We start from the raw sequence: 16,162 nt of genomic DNA on the forward strand, positions 1-16,162 counted from the left end.
TTGCTAGACCCATCTAAAACTCTATCTCTCCCTCGTTCTCTCTCCATCTCTCACAGACACATGCACAATATTATGCCTAGCCAAGTATGATGGTCTCTCACTCAATTGTAGGCACACCCACAGTCCCCTCTATATGTATATGACTAGCTAATTCTTAGTATCCATCACAAACATGTGCATGATCTATCTCGATTTCTCTCCGGGCATCTTTCTATTGCACACGCACCTCGTCCCTCGATCTCCCACCCATATAGTCCCCTAATGATCTCGAGGGGATCTCTCTATGACAAACACACCCTCTCTCCCTCGCCATGTGTCCATCTTCTCCATGCATGGCTCTCGACCTTTGTTACTTGTTAGCCAGACCTCTATTGGAGATGTGCTATAGGGGTGACTCTCCCCGTTGCAAACAATCACGCACTAGCTATCTTCATGTATCTCCTCACCTCGCTTTTCTACCTCGGAGATGCATGTGTGATATGTTTACATAAGAAACGAACACACACACACACACACACACTCTCTCTCTCTCTAATTTATCGTTTGTTGTCCCTTTCTCTTTCACACACATACTCTTTTTGCACACTCACTCATTGTCCTTCACACACACTTGATCTCTCTCAACTGAGGCTCCTCGGTCCATAGCATATAGATTTATTGAAAAGTCAAACATCACAAAGTTTGACCATGTATGTGGACAAAAACATTTACATCTAGAACGGAAAACTTATACCATTAGATTCATTAGGAGATGTTGTTTCGTATGATGTATCTTTTGTATTGTAGATATAAATAATATTTGCGTAAACCTGGTCAAAGTTTCCAAAGTTCGACTTCTAAAAAATTTATATGCACTGCATTATCGAGCAGATGGAATATCTCTTTCCCCCTCTCAGCTATCTGACGCACCACTCAACCTTATCGAGGCTCCTCTATCTCTCTCAAACTCTATATCTCCCAGGTTCACACATACACATGTCTCGCTCACGCTACATAGACCCATCTAACACTCTCCGCCCTTGTTCTCTCTCTATGTGACACGCACCCCCTATGTACCATAATCCCTCACTCCATCATAGGCGCACGCACTCCCCCTAAGTATGACTATCTCTCACTAGCCATCAGGAACACACGTATTGTCTCCTTCCATCCATACGTCTATCTCGATATCTCTCGGGGTATCTTCTATCATGCACACACCTTATCACTCGATCTCCCACCCATTTAATCCCATCATGATCTCCAAGGGATCTCTCTATGACAAACACACACTCTCTCCTCCCCATGTCTGCATTTTCTCCGTATGTCTCTCTCAAACTCTCTCCCTTGTTTGTCAGACCCCTCTTAGCCATGTGCTAGGGGTCTTTCTCTCTTAGTTGCAAACAAACACACACTATCTCCTCACCTTGTTTCCGTTGTCGAAGATGCATGTGTGATATGTTTGCATAAGACACACATGCTTTTTATCTACTTTAATCGTGTGTTGTCCATGTTTCTTTCACACATGCACACACACTTTTTTCAGTCACTCTTTCTGTTTCACACTCTCTCTCTCTCTCTACTTTTGAAAAGTCAAACCTCAGAAAAGTTTGACTAGGTATATGTGGAGAAAAACATTTACATCTGGAATGATCATTAGATTCATCACAACATGTACTTACTTCATACTATCATTTATCTTTGGTATTGTAGATATAAGTAATTTCTTTATAAACTTGGTCAAAGTTTCAAAAATTTGACTTTAAAAAAATGTAGGCACTACATTATCGAACGGAGGGAGTAGCTCTTTCTCTCTCTCTCTCTCTCTGCTATCTCCCACGGGCCTCCTCTCTCACTCGAACTCTCTATACTGAGGGATTATATGGTCACTATGTCAGCGTATAGCTCCGTATATTGTTGTTGACCAGTCAACCAGTCCACATGCTGCCTTGTCAACTCGTGTTCTCTATCTTCGTGTGTTGTCCCATGTGGCAGTGGGTCAAAATAAGTAAACTAGAGGCCCATCTGACACGCGGTGAAGTAAACAAAGTTGAAACCACTCGGGGTAGAACCCCACATGCTAGTAAATTGAGGGCACACTTCTTCCGCGTGAAGGATGCACTCGCGCACACTTCACCACTGTGCGACGGCATGCACAGAAGGACGCACCCGTGCACACCCAGCACACAACACACACCAGCACACATGTACACCGGCATCGCTGCCGGCTGAGATGGACGGCGAGGCAGCCAACAAGCGGAGGCAGCTCGAGCCAAAACCGCATTCGGCGAGCCTGGACTTCATCAGCAGCCTCCTCGACGACATGTTGCTCATCATCATCGGCCTCCTCCCCACCAAATCTGCCGTGCGGGCCACCCTACTCTACTGGTGGTGGTGCCCCCTCTAGCTCCGCGTCCCCCACAACCTCACCATTGACAACTGTCTCTGCGACGACGATTGCAAACGCATGGCCACAATCTCCAAGATCCTTTCATTGCACCCTAGGCCAGCCAATTGCCTTGACATCCACATGTTCACTACGAACTGCAAGGTCCAAGCCAAGTTCGATGAGTGGTTCTTATCCCCCGCCCTAGACCAACTCGAGGAGCTCAACTTTGAAGCTGGACGATGTCGCTCTCTACCACCATCCGCGCTCCGCCTCATGCCAATGTTACGCCGCACCAGCTTAAGCTCCTTCTATCTCCCCCAAATTAATGCCGCGCCTGCCCTTTTTCTCCCTCAACTCAAGTAGCTCGACCTCTTCGACATTGGCATCTTGAAGAAGGCTATGGAGCACCTACTCCACATCTATACTGCGCTTGAGTACCTTTGTCTTCAGCAGATCCACGGGTTCATTAGCCTCCACACCGCCTCGACGAATCTCCGATGGATGTATGTGTCTCGTTGGCCCCGCAACAAGACATCAATTGGGAAGAAATCACTCCAGCTGTTCCATGTTATGGTCATTGAGATTGTGCCTTTCCTTGAGAGATGGCTTGTATTTGATCTAGAAGGTTCAACAAAAATCAGGGTCATTGACATGCCGAAATTGACAATGTTGGTGTACTCGTCCGCCAAATTCTCCGAACTCTTTATTGGATCCGTAATCGTTTAGGTTCAACACTCATTTTCTTCTCCGTCTTCTTGAAATTCAAATTTTTAAATTTCTTCTTGATGTATTTACGACTGTCATCCAGAAAATGATTCCCACAAGCTTGACCCAGTCTATGCGCACAGTGAAGATCTTGGCAATAAAATCTATCGGCTCCAATCTGGATCAAGTTGTTGGATTCCTTAGATGCTTTTCGTGCAGGGAGAAGCTACTCATTGAGGTGAAACTTCTTTCCTATTAGTAAACGGTAATCACAACATAGCTCAATTTTTTCGTAATTTTCCCAAATTACGATGACAAGTGTAGTGTTCAAAACTGCATCTACGCACTGCACCAAAAGTAATGTTTTTAGTATTTTTTCTCACGTGATGACCTGCATCATTTTTTGTTGTACTACTAGTAGCCTAGGCTAGTCATAGTGGCAAGTAACTTAGACTAGTAACTCTATGGTTACCCTAAGAGCAAGTACTACCTCCGTCCTGGTTTACTCTTCCTATTTTTTAGTATCAAAATTTGACCATAGATTTAACTGAAAAATGTTAATGCATGTCACTAAAAATTATATCGTTGGATTCATATTTGAACATAATTTCAAATGGTATAATTTTTGCTGACATGCATTGGCATTTTCTTAGGTAAATCTGTGGTCAAGATTTTACACTAAATACGAGGTAGTACAAAAGTGGGCTATAACGGCCCTCCACTATGTAGGCCAAAACACGTGCCAAATTCACTTGTTATGCATTTGCCATCGATGCCCCTCCATTGCTCACCTCATGCTCCAATCTGGATCACCTAGTACTTTGCTCCGGTGCCAAATTAACTAACGCAATGAAAAATCACTTGCGAGGGAGAGGACTGAGGCAATAAAAAAACACTTGTTTGGGAGAGTGAGAGGCTGGTGTAGTTGGTTTGATTGATTTGTTTATACATGTGGGTCTGTGTGCATAGCAGTGCCAACTCTCTCACATCGCAAGAGCGGTGCCAAAATCTTTTGATTTGACATCGATGCGTATTATGTGGCATACTTTTGAGAAATATGGCATCGGCCACATAGTGGAAGGCAAAAAATGCCCAAGCTCTTCACGTGCTCCTAGGTAAATGAGAGGAAATAGAGAGAGAGAGAGTGAAAAAATATCACTAGCCAGCTAATCCTATCATATGAGAGAATGATATTGGTACCTCTTGATGACACAACAATCTTATACAGCCAACTGCTCTAATATGTTCTCTTCTTTTGTAGATAAAAGGCCCGAAAGTGAAAAATGTGTTGCACTATAACAATCTCATCGAATGCCTTGATCTCCATCTTACAGAAATTGATTTGATCGACTACCGAGGCAGCACATGTGAGATTAAAATGGCCATGTTCTTTGTTCTGGAGGCAAGTGTGCTCAAGGTAATGAGGTTTGGCGTTCTCTAGCGCAACAATGAATGGCGTGTTGATCACCACAATCGTCTAAGCCTAAATGACAAAGTCTCCGCAGAAGCTGAATTTGTTTTTGAAACATCAAGTGGCGAGAGACTCAACAATTTATTTGCCCATTAGTGACTTGTCAAGGCAGTGGATTTTAGTTTGTACGATGATGTTGCATCCACCTAAAGTAACAAAAGTTCTTACGTAAACTTCCTAGTAATTCCCTCCTCGTAGGTGCAGCATTACTCCAAACATTTGTAATATCAGTTTGAAACTTGTAATATTGTCGTGTCCTATTCCTGCATTTTCAAAAACCTGCGAATCAAATAGGTCCTGAGTTGGTGATGATGGTGTGCCTGCCATCTTTCACCAATAGCTGTCGGATCTTGATCTGACACATACAAAGCAAGCTTCTACAGTTTTGCAAAAAGATTCCCACACTTGTTCCCTATTTACAAATAGCTCCTTGTCTCTCACAATCAGCCTTATCTCCTCCCCACCACATCTAGAAGGCCATGGAAAAATCTGGCACAATGGCCGTTGCCGGCGCCGTCCACGCCCAATCTTGGTGTTCCGTCCAATGCACATGCATCTTACTCGTACTCCATGTAATAAAAGAGTATTGATACTCATGGGAACGCACGAGAAATCATGTCGAACATGGCTAGTTGTAAGAAGGCTAGGTCTACAGCCATGATGATAGTGACTACAGGTAGTGAGGCTGACTTTGGTATGCCAAACACGGCGCCTACACTCAGGTGTCATCTCCGGCACAGGATCTTTTCACTTCACTGTGAGGAGTAGCACATAATAATTTGACCAACAGGTAGTACAGTACTATGTACTACTACATTGGTAGTACTACTACTAGTACTAGCACCACCGTCTGGATTTAGTAGTACTACCACGTCTGTCTGGATTTAGTATTTGACTAACAATATCTAGTAATGCATGTCACAAAAAATATACTACTACTCCCTCTGTAAATTAATACATGGTGTATTGTTTTATTCGTTTTTGAACGTAGTTCCCGATGGTATTATACACTCTCCCTTCCGGTAGATGGCTCAAATCTGAAGTCTCATCAATCAGACTACAATTGTACTCACCGAGCGCTCATCTTGGTAAGCTACCAACAAAAAATTGGTAAGACTACTATTGCACCCCCTCCGCACTGGTGCATTAGTCACGTTACAAAAACCAAATAATCCCAAACTTTTAGGTGCGGTACATTAACTACCCACCTTGTTCCCTATTTTTTGCCATGATAAAAGAAATCACCCAGTAGGATATGTGTGGTGAGTATGCATTCAATGACTTGAGACTACTTAGCACAACATGTTTGGTTAAATCAAAGGTCAAAACTTGGCGCAAAATGCAAAGGGGACCAATAAACCAGTAAACATCAAAGTCCTCTCATTTTGCCCCAACTAGAGGTCCGATGAGATGACTATACTGCACCGGCACGGAGGGGGACGCAACTTCATTGTCTTACTACACCTACCTTTGGGTGTATGATAGGTGGGCCCGACAGGTGGCTGGCCCACCTGTCATACAACCAAAGGCAGGTGCAGTTAAGGCACCGAAGCTCAATTCCACAAAGGGAGGGCCAAGGAGTAGATCACCAACACACACGTGAATGCAACGTAGTCTGTACTTCTCATATGAAGGCTCCCCACTAGTCCAATCTACGAAATCCTACGCACCATAACCAAGGGCAAGAGTGATCACTCCAATCGCAAGATCAGATGACTAGAAGCTAGACCCATCGAGACGATGAGTGCGAGCATCAGTCGGCTATGCCAGATGGTCCATGACGCCGAACTGTGGCCCGACACCGAGGAACGTCTCCAGGTCATGCTTGAGGCCACCAGGGCGAGAGGCCGCTTGGACGACAGCTTTGTCACCTTGCTCGACTTGGTCCTCGTCGGCTTCCTCGACAAGTTTGCCATCGTCAAGAAGCTCGTGGACGACCTTGACGTACGCCTCCAGCCCACGCGCCCAGGCTCTGTGATGCCCGCCACCCTCAACGGCCTCCGCGACTGCTCGCCGTTGCACCGGAGAATGTCCACCTCGAGGTCGCGCTCACCGCGCAACGCCTGGCGAAGCAATACACCATCGACATAATCACCGACGTCTACATGCAAATCATCCACAAGGACTACTACGTGCCAGAGGAGGACGATAAGTTACTGGCCTTGTTGGACCACAGGGCAACCTTGGACGGCATTGTTCAAAAGCACATTGAGCTTTTCGCCAACGCCGCTGCTCCTCACACGTCGGTTGGTGACCCGGCACACTAGGGCGTTAGGATGTCGTTCATGGATCCGTATGTAAATTCATCTTTCCATCAAATCCATGTAGTAGTATATGGTAATACTAGTAATTATCTTACCTTTTGCATGAACTTCATAATTTTCATACGTACTCCATGCATGAACCGCGCCAGAATCAAACTTCTCATTACTCTAGGGAAAATTGTTATTTCCATCTATCGGCCGCGCCATGGAGCAGAACCAAATTTTACAAGTTACAAGTTCAAAGGAAAAGCCTGTCGTGTTTGCGTCGCACCCCCACACGGTTGGTCCGGCACACCGCTCAAGGGGGAATGCGTGTTGTGTTGCATTTTCACTTCCAAGTGGGATCGTAGTTGAGCAAACCGACTATCGCCAAACCCCCACCCCGCCCACCGTGCGATGGCTGAGAAAACAGGAGGGAGAAGAGATGGCTGTAGCACAGACTTCAAGAAAATTGGTGTCAGATGGGGCTCGTGTGGGTGGCGTGTGCCGTACTGCTAGACGTGAATGCTAGTTATGGCCCATGCCACCCCACTATATCGAGCCTATATCGAGGTGCTGGTTACGTAGAACAAATTTCCTGGAGTCCGTGCTCAGCCCTCCACTATCTCTCTTCTTAGCCAGCCAGCAAACGCACGGAGCCCATTCTCTGTTTGCTCACACACGGTCCGACATGTCAGCGAAAACGCAAGAGGACCCACTGAACCTGCACATCTTTCAGCTCAACGTGTTGGTGATGAAAAACAAATCCAATAAAGATCTTTGGTGGCCGCTTTTGGAGTTACTCAAGAGTAAGATTCTATTTATAGTTTAACCCAAGATGCACATCATGTGGCTTCAACTAGAACTCCATTTTCTTGCATGACACGACCAGGATGCTGGATGTCCCAGGTCTCGGCAAAAGGAGGAAGAACTCGACCAAATCTTCTCCACATTTAGACCGGAGTAGGAAACACGACAAGCCCTGTGCCTACATCATACTATGTACAAGCCCACCTCAGGCAGTCACGCTATCACTATATTTCTCGGCCTCCGTGCGACAACTAGCTCTAGTTGATTTATGTAGAACTAACTATTGTGCTAGCATGCTCCAATATTGGTTAGCTCTATGTGATGTGGCAACTATATATAACCGGATGCTGGCTATACTACTACCGTACTAACACTCCAAGAAGTGAGTTGAAAACCATTCATAAATTGAGTTTATGACATGCATATGCAAAATGTATCATTCATTACATACAAAAAGTCATCAACACACAACAACAATGAGGATACATGTTGGATTATAGATTAGTTCCAACAAAACATTCTAGTAAATACTAAAGTTTTCATCACACAACAACTAACAAGCAATGATATGAAATTTAGCCCAACCAATCCTCCACACTGGAAACGCTTGCTTTGAACCATAGGTAAGCCTCTGGGAAGGGCCAACTATTGTTAATCTTGAGACCGACACAGGATTGATCATCCAGGCTGAAGCGGCCTATACCAGGACTCATATTGTGATAGCCATGGTAGGGAACCATAACAATGTCCAAGGTATAGATACAATTTCTTCTCATAAATGGTAGTAACATTGTGTCAACAGCAGCTGGATCACCTTTCACCATCATTGGATAGTTTTGGCCAAGGAAGAGCGAGTTTCCTCCAAGAGTATAAATACTAAACCAGCACACTAGTATCCATCGCGAATACCCTGCAACGAATGTTGGAATAGGTCCGGAGAGTGCGACCATGGGAGACAATACCTGCTTCCTTAGTAACATCAGCAGTGCCCTGTATACAGACAAGAAGAGGTGATCCATCAGAATAAGTTTCCAGGCACCACTGAGTATATGGGTCCTCAAGCTCGTGATCATCATCACCACCATCTCCCGCTTGGTTATAATTATTTTCAAGTATAGGTGGTGGAATGTTCACAGGACCTTGGAAACACAAGAAGGTTAATTAGTAAAGGGAAACTAGCTAACCCACATGCATGTGGATGAAACAATTATATTTACTGTGGAAGACAAACATACAGAAAGCATCAGGATTCCATGCGAAAACAGTGCCATGAGTGGTGGCAGCAAACACAAGACCCTCGTATTGAATTGCATCACAGTACTCATCTATGTACAAAAATTGATTTTTGAGCAATATCGATCGAGGAGTGGAAGTAAGGACAACAACAAGCTTGTCGAAGATAGCAACAACTTCATAGTTCGTGTAATCCCAAGAGCGGTTGGGAACTCGACAAATTGCTATCTTTCGTAGACGACAGTCACCATGATCGTATTTGAACCTACGTAGAATACCGGTGTGCTCAACCTCTAGGTAGTCTAAGATTTTTGGAAGTGGATCACGGTAACGAGTGTACACACTCACAAGTTCCCACTTGCAGTTGTGCTTAATATAAACAAACCAATATCCATTTGCGCCTGCCCAGGCCTTATCCTTAAGTGATGGCATCTTAACAGCACACGTATCATTATCAAGTGGCATCAACTTGCACAAGGCGACGCTTCCGTCGTTCGGGCGCCAGCGAGCAGGGTCATGGCGAAGAAGATAGGGGTGTTCAAACTGCTCCTGGACCCTTGGGTTCTTTGTAATGATGTTATTAGTTGAGTCGAGAATGTTCTTGAATGAACCTTCCATGCTAGCCGAGGTGACGACGCCGCACCGATCAATGAGTTCCTCCACCACGTCATCTTTCAGATCGGGGAAAGAATAACAGGGTCATTTCTGACATGTTCCCTCCATGGAGAAGACGATCGAACAATGGCATAAGGAAGGGTGAAGGCAAATGAAGGAGGGAGGAAGAGTGTGCGACAGTAGTTCCAAATCGAGAGGGAAAGGCGAAGAGGCGGTGGACGGTTGCCACAGTACATGAAGAGGCGCCCCGGCATACATAGACGTCCATTTAAAAATTGTACAAAAGGACTCACTGTCGTCTCACTAACATGTTGGAACGGGACCACATGTAAACAAAGAGGCTAGTGGGGAGCGGATGGTTGTCACACAATGACAACATAGCCATCCTGTCAGACCTAGCGCCCGCGCGGGATGGCTTACGTCCCCCACACGAGCGAAGCCACATCACACCCCCACACTGTTGGTAAGCCACGCCTCTAGGGAAATGTGTGATGTCTTGCATCGTCACTTTGGCCAACTCTAGTGGGTGCAGCTCGGACGCGCGCTCGCCCAGCCCCATTTCCCTCGAGGCCCCCGAGCTAACCCACCACGACTATGTGTTTTGCGCACCCAGCGACCAGATTTGGAGCGGATCCGGTCGGGCTTGAGCTCGCCCAGCTGTGGGAGGCCGAGCCACGCCATGGACTGGCTGGGCACCATGCCAGAAGGCCCCGGCAAGGCCGCAAGGCCGCATGCAGGTACTGAATTCTCCTCTAGCCGCTCAGATCTACCCCGTCGGTGGTGCGCTGGTAGATACATGAATGGCGGTTGACCAGGCTCGGTGCTGGCCCAAAAGATCGTCGGCGCACCGTTGCCACTCATTACGTGCGACGACTGCCCAAAGAAGGTATTGCACCATGTGTCTACAACACCGGGACATCCCGGATGGGTGTTCATCAAGTGCTCAACCGATGGGGTATGTTCTACTTTGGCTTTGGTTGTGCTCTCAGATTTGACTAGTTGTGCTAACTTAAAATTTTATTGTGTAGAATGGATGCAAGTTTTGGTATTGGGAAGAAGGGTACGTCAATATATTAATAGAGAGCAATTTAGTAGATGTTCTAGCACTTTTAGCTAGCATAGATGCTAGAGATGAGACTAGTGCACTTGTTGATAGAATAGAGGCTAGACATGAGACTAGTGCACTTGTTGATAGAATAGAGGCTAGACATGAGATTAGATGCGAGGAAGCAAAATATACTTCTTTACACTCGAAGAAAAAAGAAGCACGCAAGATCGAGCCTCCGCAGGTCAACAATGAATGCATCGAGAAGGCCCTATCCAACTTACAAGAACAATTATGGAAGTTGGATATCTTCTAAAACGTATTCTTGTGGTTCTTGTTTTCTTTGTTCTTGCTTTTCTAGTCAAAATTTGGTGATGTATTTCCATGTACCAAAAATCAATGTTAAAAAAGATATGTGTTTGCAAATAGAAATGTACGCGGTCGGGATGCGTCCACGCATTGGGCGCACGGCCACCGCATCCGAGAAATGGCCCGGACACAACACCATTGCCCTACCAAATAGACAGAGTCCGGGAAAAACGGATGTCCATTTGGGGCCGTGCGTTGGAGTTGGCCTGACAAGTGGGACCGCAGTTAAGGAAACTGACTAATGGCAAACCCCCACCTCGCCCACCATGCGATGGCCGAGTAAGAGAAACGAGGAGCTTGAAGAGATAGTTGTACAAGAAATATGGTGTCATATGGAAGTCGTGCTGGTGGCGTGTGCCATACTCCTGGACGTGAATGCTTGTTCTAGCCCATGCCAACCTAATTTTATATATTGAGGATTCGAGGTGCTGGTTACGTACAACGAACACATTAACATATGGCCCACCTCACACTGTGGCCAAATTTCCTTGAGTCTGTGCTAGGTTAAGAAGTGTTCTTTGTGAGGGTGGATGGATGGACTCAAATTTAAAACTTGTTGTATTACGTATATGTAGACGTAGAGTTAGTGCAGCAGTTTTGGAAGTTTAAACCCAAACATCAGAATGCAATTTCTACTGGACTCATCGGAGGACCTAGGATGATGGGATTCGCAGCTACAGTAAAAACACCCGCCCAACATGCGAAGCATGTGAAGCTAGTACAAATAGTAGTACTATTGTTGATTGGACTCATCTGAACGTACAATTATGTATTCAGAAAATATTTTTTTGCCTCTTGCTACCTCTTGAGCACTGTGTTGGTTTTCCCTTGAAGAGGAAAGGGTGATGCAGCAAAGTAGCGTAAGTATTTCCCTCAATTTTTGAAAACCAAGGTATCAATCTAGTAGGAGATCACACTCAAGTCCCACGCACCTACACAAACAAATAAGAACCTCGCAACCAACGCGATAAAGGGGTTGTCAAGCCCTTCTCGGTCACTTACGAGAGTGAGATCTAATAGATATGATAAGATAATATTTTTAGTATTTTTATGATAAAGATGCAAACTAAAATAAATGGCAGAGTAAATAACTAAGTGTTGGAAGATTAATATGATGAAAGATAGACCTGGGGGCCATAGGTTTCCATAGTGGCTTCTCTCAAGAGCATAAGTATTACGGTGCGTAAACGAATTACTGTTGAGCAGTTGATAGAATTGAGCATAGTTATGAGAATATCTAGGTATGATCATGTATATAGGCATCATGTCCAAGACAAGTAGACCGAAACGGTTCTGCATCTACAACTATTACTCCACACATCGACCGCTATCTAGCATGAATCTAGAGTATTAAGTTCATAAGAGTTGAGTAATGCTTTAAGGAAGATGACATGATGTAGAGGGATAAACTCATGCAATATGATATAAATCCCATCTTTTTATTTTTGATGGCAACAATACAATACGTATCGCTTCCCTTTCTATCACTGGGATCGAACACCGCAAGATTGAACCCAAAGCTAAGCACTTCTCCCATTGCAAGAAAGATCAATCTAGTAGGCCAAACCAAACCGATAATTCGAAGAGAATTGCAAAGATAAACCAATCATACATAAAAGAATTCAGAGGAGATCAAATATTGTTCATAGATAATCTGGATCATAAACCCATAATTCATTGGATCTCGACAAACACGCCGCAAAAGAAGATTACATCAAATAGATATCCAAGAAAATCGAGGAGAACTTTGTATTGAGATCCAAAGAGAGAGAAGAAGCCATCTAGATAAAAACTATGGACCCGTAGGTATGAAGTAAACTACTCACACATCATCGGAGAGTCCATGGAGTTGATGTAGAGGCCCTCCGTGATCAATGCCCCCTCCGCGGAGCTCCAGAAAATGCCCCGAGATGGGCTATCTCGAGTACAGAAGGTTGCGGCGGTGGAATTAGGTTCTTGTGGTGCTCCTGTATGTTGGGGGGGTACGTGGATATATATAGGGGGAAGAAGTACGTCGGTGGAGCAACGGAGGGCCCACGAGGGTGGAGGGCGCGCCCAGGGGGTAGGCACCCCCCTGCCACATGCCTTCCTCCCTTGTTTCTTGACGGCCACTCCAAGTCTCCTGGATCACGTTTGTTGAGAAAATCACGTTCCCGAAGGTTTCATTCCGTTTGGACTCCGTTTGATATTCCTTTTCTTCGAAACCCTAAAATTGGCAAAAAAACAGCAATTTGGGCTGGGCCTCCGATTAGTAAGTTAGTCCCAAAAATGATCTAAAAGTGTAAAATAAAGCCCATTAACATCCAAAATAGATAATATAATAGCATGGAGCAATCAAAAATTATAGATACGTTGGAGACGTATCAAGCATCCCCAAGCTTAATTCCTGCTCGTCCTCGAGTAGGTAAATGATAAAAGAAGAATTTTTGATGTGGAATGCTTTCTAACATATTTCTCAATGTAATTTTTCTTTATTGTGGCATGAATGTTCAGATCTGAAAGATTCAAGATAAAATTTTAATATTGACATAAAAATAATAATACTTCAAGCATACTAACTAAGCAATTATGTCTTCTCAAAATAACATGGCCAAAGAAAGTTATCCCTACAAAATCATATAGTCTGGCTATGCTCTATCTTCACCACACAAAATATTTGAATCATGCACAACCCCGATGACAAGCCAAGCAATTGTTTCATACTTTTGATTTTCTCAAACCTTTTCAATCTTCACACAATATATGAGCGTGAGCCATGGATATAGCACTATGGTGGAATAGAATGGTGGTTGTGGAGAAGACAAAAAGGGAGAAAATAGTCTCACATCAACTAGGCATATCAACGGGCTATGGAGATGCCCATTAATAGATATCAATGTGAGTGAGTAGGGATTGCCATGCAATGGATGCACTAGAGCTATAAATATATGAAAGCTCAACAAAAGAAACTAAGTGGGTGTGCATCCAACTTGCTTGCTCATGAAGACCTAGGGCATTTTGAGGAAACCCATCATTGGAATATACAAGACAAGTTCTATAATGAAAAATTCCCACTAGTATAAGAAAGTGATATCATAGGAGACTACCTATATGAAGAACATGGTGCTACTTTGAAGCACAAGTGTGGAAAAAGGATAGTAGCATTGTCCTTTGTCTCTTCTTCTCTCTTTTTTTGGGCCTTCCTTTTTATGGCCTTTCTCTTTTTTTTCTTTTCGTTCGAAGTCTCATCCCGACTTGTGGGGGAATCATAGTCTCCATCATCCTTTCTTCACTTGGGAAAATGCTCTAATAATGATGATCATCACACTTTATTTACTTACAACTCAAGAATTACATCTCAATACTTAGAACAAAATATGACTCTATGTGAATGCCTCCAGCGGTGTACCGGGATGTGCAATGATGCATGAGTGACATGTATGAAAGAATTATGAACAATGGCTTTGCCACAAATACGATGTCAACTACGTGATCATGAAAGCAATATGACAATGATGAAGCATGTCATAATAATGGAACGGTGGCAAGTTGCATGGCAATATATCTCAGAATGGCTATGGAAATGCCATAATAGGTAGGTATGGTGACTGTTTTGAGGAAGGTATAACGTGGGTTTATGGTACCGGTGAAAGTTGCGCGATACTAGAGAGGCTAGCAATGGTGGAAGGGTGAGAGTGCGTATAATCCATGGACTCAACATTTGTCATAAAGAACTCACATACTTATTGCAAAAATCTATTAGTTATCGAAACAAAGTATTACGCGTATGCTCCTAGGCGGATGATTGGTAGGAAAAGACCATCGCTCGTCCCAGATCACCACTCATAAGGAAGACAATCAATAAATAAATCATGCTCCGACTTCATCACATAGCGGTTCACCATACGTGCATGCTACAGGAATCACAAGCTTCAACACAAGCATTTCTTAAATTCACAATTACTCAACTAGCATGACTCTAATATCACCATCTCCATATCTCAAAACAATTATCAAGTATCAAACTTCTCATAATATTCAATGCACTTATATGAAAGTTTTTATTATTGCCATGTTGTTCTAAAGGACTCTAAAAATAATATAAGTGAAGCATGAGAGAATAATAGTTTCTATAAAACAAAACCACCAACATGCTCTAAATGATATAAGTGAAGCACTAGAGCAAAAACTATATAGCTCAAAAGATATAAGTGAAGCACATAGAGTATTCTAATAAATTTCAATTCATGTGAGTCTCTCTCAAAAGGTGTGTACAGCAAGGATGACTGTGGTAAACTAAAAGGCAAAGACTCAAATCATACAAGATTCTCCAAGCAAAACACATATCATGTGGTGAATAAAAATATAGCTCCAAGTAAAGTTACCAATAAACGAAGATGAAAGAGGGGATGCCTTCTGGGGCATCCCCAAGCTTAGGCTTTTTGGTTTCCTTGGATTTTACCTTGGGGTGCCATGATCATCACCAATCTTAGGCTCTTTCCACTCCTTGTTCCATAATCCATGAATTCTTTACCCAAAACTTGAAAACTTCACAACACAAAACTCAAAACAGAAAATCTCGTGAGCTCCGTTAGCGAAAGAAAACAAAACACCACTTCAAGGTACTGTAATGAACTCATTCTTTATTTATATTGGTGTTAAACCTACTGTATTCCAACTTCTCTAGGGTTTATAAACTGTTTTACTAGCCATTGATTCATCAAAATAAGCAAACAACACAAGAAAAACAGAATCTGTCAAAAACAGAACATTGTGTAGTAATCTGTGGCTAACGCAAGTTCTGGAACCCCAAAAATTCTAAGATAAACTGTTTGAAGTGAGAAATTTATCTATTAATCATCCTCGAAAGTAATTAAATAAATATCACCTTCCAAATAAAAATGGCAGCAATTCTCGTGAGCGCTAAAGTTTCTGTTTTCTACAGCAAGATCAAAAAGACTTTCCCCAAGTCTTCCCAACGGTTCTACTTGGCACAAACACTAATTAAACACAAAAAACACAACCAAAAAAGAGGCTAGATAAATTATTTATTGAATAACAGCAAGGAAAAATATCGGGTTGTCCCCCAACAAGCGCTTTTCTTTAAAGCCTTATAGCTAGGCATAAGATTTCAACGATGCTCACATGAATGACAAGAATTGAAGCACAAAGAGAGCATTATAAAACACGTGACAAACACATCTAAGTCTAACATACTTCCTATGCATATGCATCTTATAGGAAAACAAATTATCAAGGCAAGAAAAAACTAGCATGTGCAAGGAAGTGGAAAGAAATAATAGCAATCTCAACATAACAAGAGC

Source organism: Triticum urartu, chromosome 2 (assembly GCF_003073215.2).
Source record: "Triticum urartu cultivar G1812 chromosome 2, Tu2.1, whole genome shotgun sequence".
Classification (NCBI taxonomy): domain Eukaryota; kingdom Viridiplantae; phylum Streptophyta; class Magnoliopsida; order Poales; family Poaceae; genus Triticum; species Triticum urartu.